Source organism: Papaver somniferum, unplaced genomic scaffold (assembly GCF_003573695.1).
Source record: "Papaver somniferum cultivar HN1 unplaced genomic scaffold, ASM357369v1 unplaced-scaffold_117, whole genome shotgun sequence".
NCBI classification, from domain to species: Eukaryota; Viridiplantae; Streptophyta; class Magnoliopsida; order Ranunculales; family Papaveraceae; genus Papaver; species Papaver somniferum.
Genome location: NW_020620714.1, coordinates 10,305,327 through 10,315,342, shown reverse-complemented (window position 1 = coordinate 10,315,342; position 10,016 = coordinate 10,305,327). Strand labels below are relative to the sequence as shown.

The following is a 10,016-nucleotide window of genomic DNA, read 5'->3' as shown; positions in this document are numbered from 1 at the left end:
TTTAAGAGTCAAAATTTCTTCTTTTTTCTTTTGGTAGTTACGAGTCAACATATCGTATTTTCAAGATTAAAATCATAGGACATACGGTGGAACATTATATGTGGAAATGTGGTATTCTCAACTGACTTATAAAACATTAGGGAATGACCCGTGCCGCACCGACGCGGGCTATTTCACACTGTTATATTTTGGAGTGCTTTGCTGTCGCACCACGTCTGGCTTCTTGTTTTTCTTATCCTCAGGTTTGTATTGCCGAAACGGCACAGGCTATCGACTGAGATTGGTTGGTCATGTTTGATGTACTGGGATCATGGCTTATTGTTCTTGTTCTTTTTATGTGAATGACATATTTTGAATTTTCTAATGGTGGGTTTGTTTGCAGAATTCGCAATTTCGAGGATTTTTCATCCGATGGGATTACAAATTTTAGGATTCATGATGATCCCTCGTGTGTTTGGTAACTCAGTTAAAAATTCTTATGATTCATAAAATTATCTTGTTTTAAAGTTCATATATAGTGTTTGACATTATCTTAGAACCGTAAAATTGCATGTATATGGGAATTAGAGTTTAAAAAAATGGATCCATAAATCCCTTGAGAAATTTCCCAGCAAATCTTAAGGGGAAGATCGGACTCGATATGAAGGATTTGTTGGAAAAGTAATTCTCATGGAAACGTGATTCCAGGGATTTGGACAACCAAATATACCGAGGAAAACGTAATTCTACCAAATTCCCTGGACCCATGAGTCCCACCCTTAAAATTCTACATCCAAACTAAGTTCATATCCGGGGAAGTGCCTTGGAGTTTGATTTTAGTTGAAATCTCATAGAACATGGCATTTGAACCGTGACGTAGAGTTTCAGTGGTACCCTTAATTTACTTTAGTGACCCAAATTTGTTGTCTAACAGAAAATAAAATAAAAGAGGACATCAAACATTCCTTGGACATCACTAATTCCAAGCGGTCGTATGTATCAACATATTTTCTAATTGTAAAGAGAATATAGCTTCGTTTTTTTTAAAACCCTTGCTCCTCCAATATTGATCTTTAAGTAAGGAGGTTTGGGAAAATAAGGACAGCTGAAACTGCTGAAGATTCAAATTAGGCTTAAATTTTGATAGGGATAGAAGTGGTAATGGTAAGTTGTTCCCAAATAGCCATACATCTGACGTCTAAAGATTTACAGGTACACATAATGGCAATAGTAAGTTATACATTCAAATCAGATCAAACCACATCTAAACTTGATCAAACCACAAATCAAAACCATTATTCTAAACTTACATAGGATTCGATTGACAAAACTTGTACGGAACTTATCTGTTAAGTGTTCAGGTGCGAATACATTGAGAATTTTTTTTGATGCCATAGTAGTGGTCGCCGAAGAAACTCACCATTTCATTAAAATATGATCTTACATCTTTCCTAAAAGAATTCAGATGGTACATCAAGTATAGACTTCATTCACCTGAAACAACAATACCCTGCGTCAAATGAATTAAAAAGAATGCAACAAAAACATAATTGTATTTCAGCTATCCTATAAAGCTTATATTTCTTTTCTCTTCGGTATTAATTCAAGTGTGGATTTGAGTCGCATAAATCGTAACTCCGGTAGTCGACAACCTTACAAACAAAAACCTCATCTCGTAAGGATGTCAAACTCCAATCACTCTCCCCTGCATTGAACTGTTGATGTGTGTATGTAGAAGCGAAAGGATAATGAAATTACAACCAAATATATCTGTATCATGCCATTTCCAAAATTTGGGTAAGCAAGAGAATATCCAATACATATGGGTAAATTAATGTCCAGAGAGAGCATGCAAATTTTTTAATTTCAATGCAGTGTGTACATATTTGAGAGGGCATGTTAATGATATGGCAAATGAAAAGCCAATACAATTTGGTAGTTGTCTTCAATACATAGACAAATTATTCTAGTAGATTCTCTCTATAAAGTCAAAAGGAACACTTTTCCTAGAGTAATGAGGATAAAAGCACAAACATGTCCTGGAGTTTTTAGGGGACACTCAAAAAGATTTAGGGGCCAACAATAAAACAAAAAAGGTCACCCAAAGGGAAAATGTAGCCAGTCTTTATCTCGCGTAATTCGTAATGGCGAAATTATCCTTATATATTCAGAGGATATGATAACATTGTTATCCTCCGATTTCAATCGGAAGCCAAAATATTTCCCAGACTTCCGATTGTGGTCGGTGCAGTATTAGAATGATTTTTGTTTCATTTTTTCATTTATTTTGCATTTGTGAGTTATTAGAGTTATAGAGAAGAGGTTGAAGGAAAAAAGGGAAAAACCATTTTTTTCACTACAAAAATGGATAGATATGAAGAAGAAGGTGAGAATCATGACGAAGAACAAAATGTTGAGGGTTCACGACCGTTTAGAGAAGACGATTTGGGGTATATGTTGAATGATCCAAACTTTTGTGGAGAGGAAAACCTAGACGACCCTTTCATGGAAGAAAATGGATAATCGCATGATATTGAAGCTAACGATGCATGTAAAACACAGGTATTGTGTTAAGAAACTAAAATACTCGATTTCCATGGTTTGTGTGCTTTTGTAAACAAGAAAAACCGATTATTGCATGCATTGAATGCCATGAACTACCCAAATTCAGTAGATAATTTATAGATTAAACTTACAAATATAACACACTGAGTACCAAATATGTATATTCGGTAGTTCCAAGATACTAGTTTACTGCCGAATATGAGAAAAACCCCAAACTGGTTTTCCAAAAATATCAACATTCAGTAGTTATGTAGAGTTATTTACCCCCGAATGGCCCCAAAAACGAATTCCTCAGAAAATTTCAAAACTCAGTATTCTTATCCTTTACAATCGGTAATAGTTTAACATTATTTGACTGCCGAATAAAATTTCCGAAAACTTGAAAATCGGATGTTTATCGATTAAAGTTATCTCCCGGTTATTTATATTCGGCTGGTTTACTATATATTTTAGCTTTCGATTATATCATTTTTTGCACTCAGTAAACTGTGTACATTCATTTGCATAAATCGGGTGTTTTGGGTAACCGATAGGATTCCGAATATAAAGTATTTGGAAGTTTGACTTATTTAATAACCTCTGATTATATCATTTTTTTCACTCAGTAAACTGTGTACATTCATTTGCATAAATCGGGTGTTTTGGGTAACCGATAGAATTCCGAATATAGAATATTCGGAAGTTTGACTTATTTTATAACCTCCGAGTATATCATTTTTTTCACTCAGTAAACTGTGTACATTCATTTGCATAAATCGGGTGTTTTGGGTAACCGATAGAATTCCGAATATAAAGTATTCGGAAGACTTATTTAATAACCTCCGATTATATCATTTTTTTCACTCAGTAAACTGTGTACATTCATTTGCATAAATCGGGTGTTTTGGATAACCGATAGAATTCCAAATATAGAATATTCGGAAGTTTGACTTATTTTATAACCTCCGATTACTGTATAATAATTTGTTGCTTTCATATGCAGGCCGTTGAAGAGTTTGTTGATGACTTCTATTTGAGGCCCGACACTTCCCTATACTATGCAAACGATTTGGTATACTCATAACTACTTTTTTTTTTGCAAAATTTATATGTTAAATGGTTATGCTTATTAGATTTGTTTTGTTTTATGCACGTTTAGACATTTGGAAGTAAGAAGGAGGCAAATGAATGGCTTATGAACAAGGCAAAAGCTAACATGTGCGTGGTAGTTCAAAATAATCATGTTAGTGACACTCGATTTGAAATGATTTGTGAGCGAGGTGGGACGCGAAAGAGTCACGAGGGAAAGAATAGTAAGTACATACGGAAGACGAATAGGAAATACCGAAGAAATACCAAGAAGATAGGATGCCCATTTAAGATTGTCTTCTATAAGCCCGATGGTATTAAAGGTAAAGAGTATAAAATGTATAAAGTTGATAACGGTTGTCACAACCATGATGATCCGTTGGATTTAATTGGACATGTAATGGTTGCCAAGTTAAAACCACATCAAATGCAGACGGTGAGGTCTATGCGGATCCAAAAAGCGAGTGCGATCTTAAGTAAGATAAAGTCGGACGATCCCGACAACTTGTCTTCTTTGTCTACAATTAAGTCGGCCCTAGCTACGATCAAAAGGACTGATTGGGATGGTAGAACGGTCATGCAACAATCAGAGTGGTTAGCGGAGTTACACGGCTACACCTTGAGAAGGGAAGAAAAGGATGGTATAGTGGTTCATATTTTCTTGGCACATCCCGAAATGATCCAATTGGCTCAATGCTTTCATCAAATTTTGTTGATAGATGCTACTTATAAGACAAACAAGTATAACATTCCGTTGTTGAACATTGCTTGCCATACTTCGGACAAAAACACGTTTACGATTGCCTGGGGTTTAATGGATCATGAGAACAATGTGAGTTTCATTTGGATGTTGGAGACGTTGAGGTCCATTTATAACGGTGATAATTTTCCAAGGGTTATTGTAACGGATAACGATCAAGCCTTAATGCATGCAATAGCAGTAGTGTTTCCGGAAGCCCAAAACTTGCAATGTACGTGGCACATTCAATGCAATCTCAAAACCAATTGCCATCATCATTTCCAAGCTAAAAGACCAAGGAAGGGTACCAAGAGGTCAAAGGAAGAGGATAGGTTATTTGAAGAAAAGTGGAAGGAGGATGGAATAATTTGGAAAATGTTCATGAAAGCATGGGACAAAATCGTTTGGTCGATGACCGAGGAAATTTACGAATGTAACTTGAAGAAATTTGAGGATGAATACGGGACGGACTACCCAAAACCGGTTGAGTATTGTAAAAAACAATGGTTAACGATTAAGGAGAGGTTTGTGTTTGCATGGACATATGAATATCGTAACTTCAAGAACGAGGCGACAAGCATTGCGGAGGGGTCTCATGGTAGACTAAAGAAAATACTAATTGGTAGTCAAAATGGAGTTGTGTCGATCCAAGAAGCAATCCATGAATTCAGCAATCGTGATCTCGTAAAGATTAGGAAATGTATGCAATTTAGTGTACACCAATTCCCGATGGAACATATTAAGGAAAAATTGCTTCTAAGGGGAGTTGTTCATAAAGTTTCAAGATGGGCAATAAATCGCATGATGAAACAATTGAAGTTATATAAAACTTATGATGACGAGAATACGGTTTGTGTTTGCAAGGATATGATAGGTATTGGACTCCCATGTCGTCATAAGTTGGGTAGGTATGTTGAAGTGATTGACATTGATGATATTCACCCATTTTGGAAGCAATTAAATTTCACTCCGAACACCCCGGTAGTTGATGCTCCGTCTTTCTTCGAGTCGGAATTGTGTGCACAAATAGCCGAGCGTTACGCTACATCAAACGGCACCAAAAAGCAAATATTGATGCATAATTTGGAGGAAGACCTTCACCCTTGTTTAAGGGAGGTTGATGAACCTATTAAGCAAAAGAACACTGGTAGGCCGAACACCGAAGTGTCGAGGACCATCCAAAGAAAATAGTTGAAGGAGTATTTGTCTAATAAAAGAATATTGTCTAGGCACGAGCGTTCGGAAGCCGAATTTGAAGATGAGCCGGAACCTAAGAAAACAGGTCGTCCAAGAAATGATCAAAGTGGACCAACCACCCGACAAGTAAGGCCAAAAATCTCTACAGATACTTCTCAAGTAAGTCAACCCAATGTTGTCGAAGAAGTTGTTGAGAAAATGAACGCCTCGCAACAAACCCAACCAATGGAAATTCTTACTATAAAAGAGGACAAAGGTACTCTTCGTTTCCCTAGAGATCTTATTGGAAGACCAAATCGATCCACATATACAATATACAAAGAGTATTTGGAACAACTCCCTCCACTTATCATTCCATTTGTTTTGTCGACCGACGAGGTTGATGGGGATGGAAATTGTGGGTTTCACGTTGCTACGGAACAAATGGGTTACTTTAGAGAGGCGGATATCGAAGATGTCACCCAATGCCAATATTTAAGAAATAAGATGGCGGTATAACTAGTGAAGGACAAGGGTTTTTATATGGAGATGATGAGGCGAGGAGATAGATACGACAAAGAACAAGAGTTCAAAGACTTAGTTGCGCGTGTGAAGTGTCGAAAGGGATTGAAGACAATCGGATCCAAGTATTGGATGACAATGCCTAAATTTGGATATCTCCTAGCGGACGTTTTGAATTGCGTGGTACATTTCTTTGTTCCTCCTATGTATGGACTTAGCATGACGTTTTCACCCACAAGAACGGCTTGCGACGAGTCGGTTAAAGATAGAAGAATCGTAATGGCATTTGTGAATGAAATGCATTTTATCGGTTTAAGAGTAAAGAAAGATTGTCCGTTACCTCCGTTGAGTAAGTGGCACGATTACTTCCCGATGAACCATTGCAAGGATTGGGTTAAACAATATGAGTCCAACATGGTTGATTGGGATCGTGTTATGGACAACAACTTTCCCACTGAGTTACTCGAATTGATCCCCTCGGATGATGACGATGTTTGATCGTTTTTTTCGAGGCACGACTATAATTTTTTTTGAAACTATGTAATCGGAACAACAGTATTATAACACTTCAATACGATTAATCATATTCGGGAATTCCATATTTTATCAAACCGCCGATTAATATTAAAAATTTGAATTTACAACACTCAAACATCACATGTTATTCTTTTTTCCCAGTCCGAGATGCAACAATCAACGCGGCTTCGAAATGTAGAAACGACTCTCCTCTCCACTTGGAATAAGCATCTTGTGCCGCAAACCTGTCGTCTCTGTGCCTAGCAAGAATACAGTTGTACTCGGTGCACAATTTTATAATATGGTGCACCCTTGAGAAAACATGGGATGGTTCATAATTGCGGCGTGGCTTCTTGTACTTACCAACAAAAGGACCCAATGAAACGTTAATCCAAAATATACGATCGTCCTGCTGTTCTTTATTGTGGCGTGGCTTCTGTGCCTAAACACGACTATATTATTCGGAGGATAATTTTTTTGTAAAGTCCCGAATGTACGATGGCCCAAAAATCAGAATTTGGGAAAAACTTATACTTTTCAAATTTTGAAATTGAAATAATCTGAAGTATAATTAGTTACCCAAACTTCCGAATATGGGCTATCTAACATTCTATATTGGCCCTTGGAACCACCTAGAGCCATGGCGTGGTTTGTTTTGAACTTGCAATATTCGGAGGATAATTTTTTTGTAAAGTCCCGAATGTACGATGGCCCAAAAATCAGAATTTGGGAAAAACTTATACTTTCCAAATTTTGAAATTGAAATAATCGGAAGTATAATTAGTTACCCAAACTTCCGAATATGGGCTGTCTAAGATTCTATATTGGCCCTTGGAACCACCTAGAGCCATGACGTGGTTTGTTTTGAACTTGCAATATTCAGAGGATAATTTTTTTGTAAAGTCCCGAATGTACGATGGCCCAAAAATCAGAATTTGGGAAAAACTTATACTTTTCAAATTTTGAAATTGAAATAATTGGAAGTATAATTAGTTACCAAAACGTCCGAATAAGGGCTGTCTAACATTATATATTGGCCCTTGGAACCACCTAGAGCCATGGCGTGGTTTGTTTTGAACTTGCTATATTCAGAGGATAATTGTTTTGTAAAGTCCCGAATGTACGATGGCCCAAAAATCAGAATTTGGGAAAAACTTATACTTTTCAAATTTTGAAATTGAAATAATCGGAAGTATAATTAGTTACCAAAACGTCCGAATATGGGCTGTCTAACATTCTATATTGGCCCTTGAAACCACCTAGAGCCATGGCGTGGTTTGTTTTGAACTTGCTATATTCGGAGGATAATTGTTTTGTAAAGTCCCGAATGTACGATGGCCCAAAAATCAGAATTTGGGAAAAACTTATATTTTTCAAATTTTGAAATTGAAATAATCGAAGGTATAAAACATTATATTGTCTTCCGAATAAATACTGGCCCCAAAATGGGATTTTTCCTATATCAGAAATTTTGAGATTTTTTCAATATATATATTCGGTAGTGAGTGTTCTTCCGAATACTGTGTGTCTACTTAAATATATTCGGTAGCCAAAAAATTCATTAAACTACCGATTATTATCAGTTTGTATCTAGGAAGATATGGCCACCAATATTCGGCAGATAACCATCAAATCGTTCTCCCGAATACTGTCGATGTTCTTGAGAAATGAAGAACACGACTACATTCGGAAGTAAATGAGCATGAATATCGCCCGAATCTGGATAAATAACCGAAAACCCTAGAATTTTTTTTTCTCGATTCGTCGAATTAAAACGAAATAAACACCAAAAATGGTAGATTCTTACCTAATTGGGGCCATTTGACTTTGGAGTGGAATTTTTTTTTTTCTTCCACAATCGGAAGATAATAGGAAACTGGAAGTAGAAGAGTTGAAATGAGTAGAATTGTTTTTGATTTGGTTTTTATACAGTGTTACAAGAAGGGCATTTATGTAACTTCAATATCATATAGGGTACCCCTTAACTAGAGTCTTTGGCTGGGTATAAATTGATGGCCCCTAAATCCTTTCGGGTGGCCCCTAAAAACGCAAGGTTTATAAAATGGTTTCTACCAACAAACTACTATAGAACGGTACAAATTGAATGAGCAGCAAGCTTATTGTCCGTTTGTTTTACCTCATCCAAGTTGAACTGAGCATAGCTGTTACATCTGTAAGGCAAGTTCATGGATCTACAACACCTAGCTAGGCATAGTGAAAGTTTGGTCGACGTTGTTTCCTCTAGGAAAGAATCAGCACCTATCGATGATCTCCATAGTACAATAGTTTGAGGTTGCACTGCTAGAACTTTATATCCTTAATTTGTTCCTGCTACTTTATAAACTTCGGAGTCAGCTTTCTCAACCACCAAACCTATGTTTAAGCAAGCACATGGAGTACGATTCTGTCAATGTTCCTACAAATGTAACTAAATGTAGAGTGCTTTTAAGAATTTAGAGTTAAGAAATATCAAAACCAATTATTGATAGAGCTCAGTGTAAACTGAAAATCCACAAACTGTTAAGTAAAGCAGACATCTGATGGTGTCTTTGGTAATAAATTACCTAACTTACCTCACTACACATAATGTTGTAGGGAGAGTGAGAACATCCAATCAACCTAACTTACCTCTGAACCGCTCAATATAGTGGGTCGAACCATCTCCTGGACAAAAGCAACAGAACTGATTATATCCTCCACTTCGAAGAAGTGAAGGTACTTACACTGCAAATATGACATATTAACCTGGTAAATAAAGTAGCAAAAATACACTATCAATAAAGTAATAAGATAATATAAAACATAGCGTAGATCAATAACCTAGAGATAGGAATCGTCCACTTTAGTGTCAAATTGCTGAGTACTTTCCTGCTACACCGGCAGCAAGCAAGATGGCACCAATGAGTATTGGGCTTTTTGATAAAGTATTCCTACACTTCACTTTACACTAAAAAAGTGTCCCCGTTTTCTAGAAATGTGTTAAAGTACCCTTGCCTTGACTGGTTTATTCAAAAAATGGTAAACATCAGTTAACAGTTGTTAACGCTTAGGTGGCAGGGTCAAAATGTCCAAAAAGCCCTTCCTCTTTAGTAGAGTTGGATTTTCTTGAATCGTCGAGTCGAGTCAACTCCATTTCTTCTGCTGCTCCAAATCAACTCCACTTCTTGTGCTGCTCCAAATCAACTGCACTTCTTCTTATTGCCTGCAACACCCAACACCATGCTCTGCAATACAAACCTATCCACCAACATGCATTCAACCATTCTCATGCTCAGTTCATATACATTCGGCACATCATTCCATTTTTATAGTTCCTACAATTCCTGTACTCAGCTGCATCATCCTTGATTTAAATCTCAACTCCACAACCTCAAAAACACCTGCAATATATTACTTCCATGAACTGCAACAAATACAACTCTTTCACCACTGCCATCCAAAAATCAACAAA

At 36.7% G+C, this 10,016-nt stretch overlaps 1 long non-coding RNA gene across 1 annotated transcript; it reads right to left on the bottom strand.

Moving 5' to 3' along the window:
* Positions 1-1,141: 1,141 nt before the first annotated feature.
* On the bottom strand, positions 1,142-9,284 carry LOC113329424. The gene is made up of 2 exons (XR_003349875.1): positions 8,703-9,284; positions 1,142-1,473 (listed from the first exon to the last, which is right to left on the bottom strand). It is a non-coding gene; the product is annotated as an uncharacterized LOC113329424 (long non-coding RNA).
* Positions 9,285-10,016: the final 732 nt, after the last annotated feature.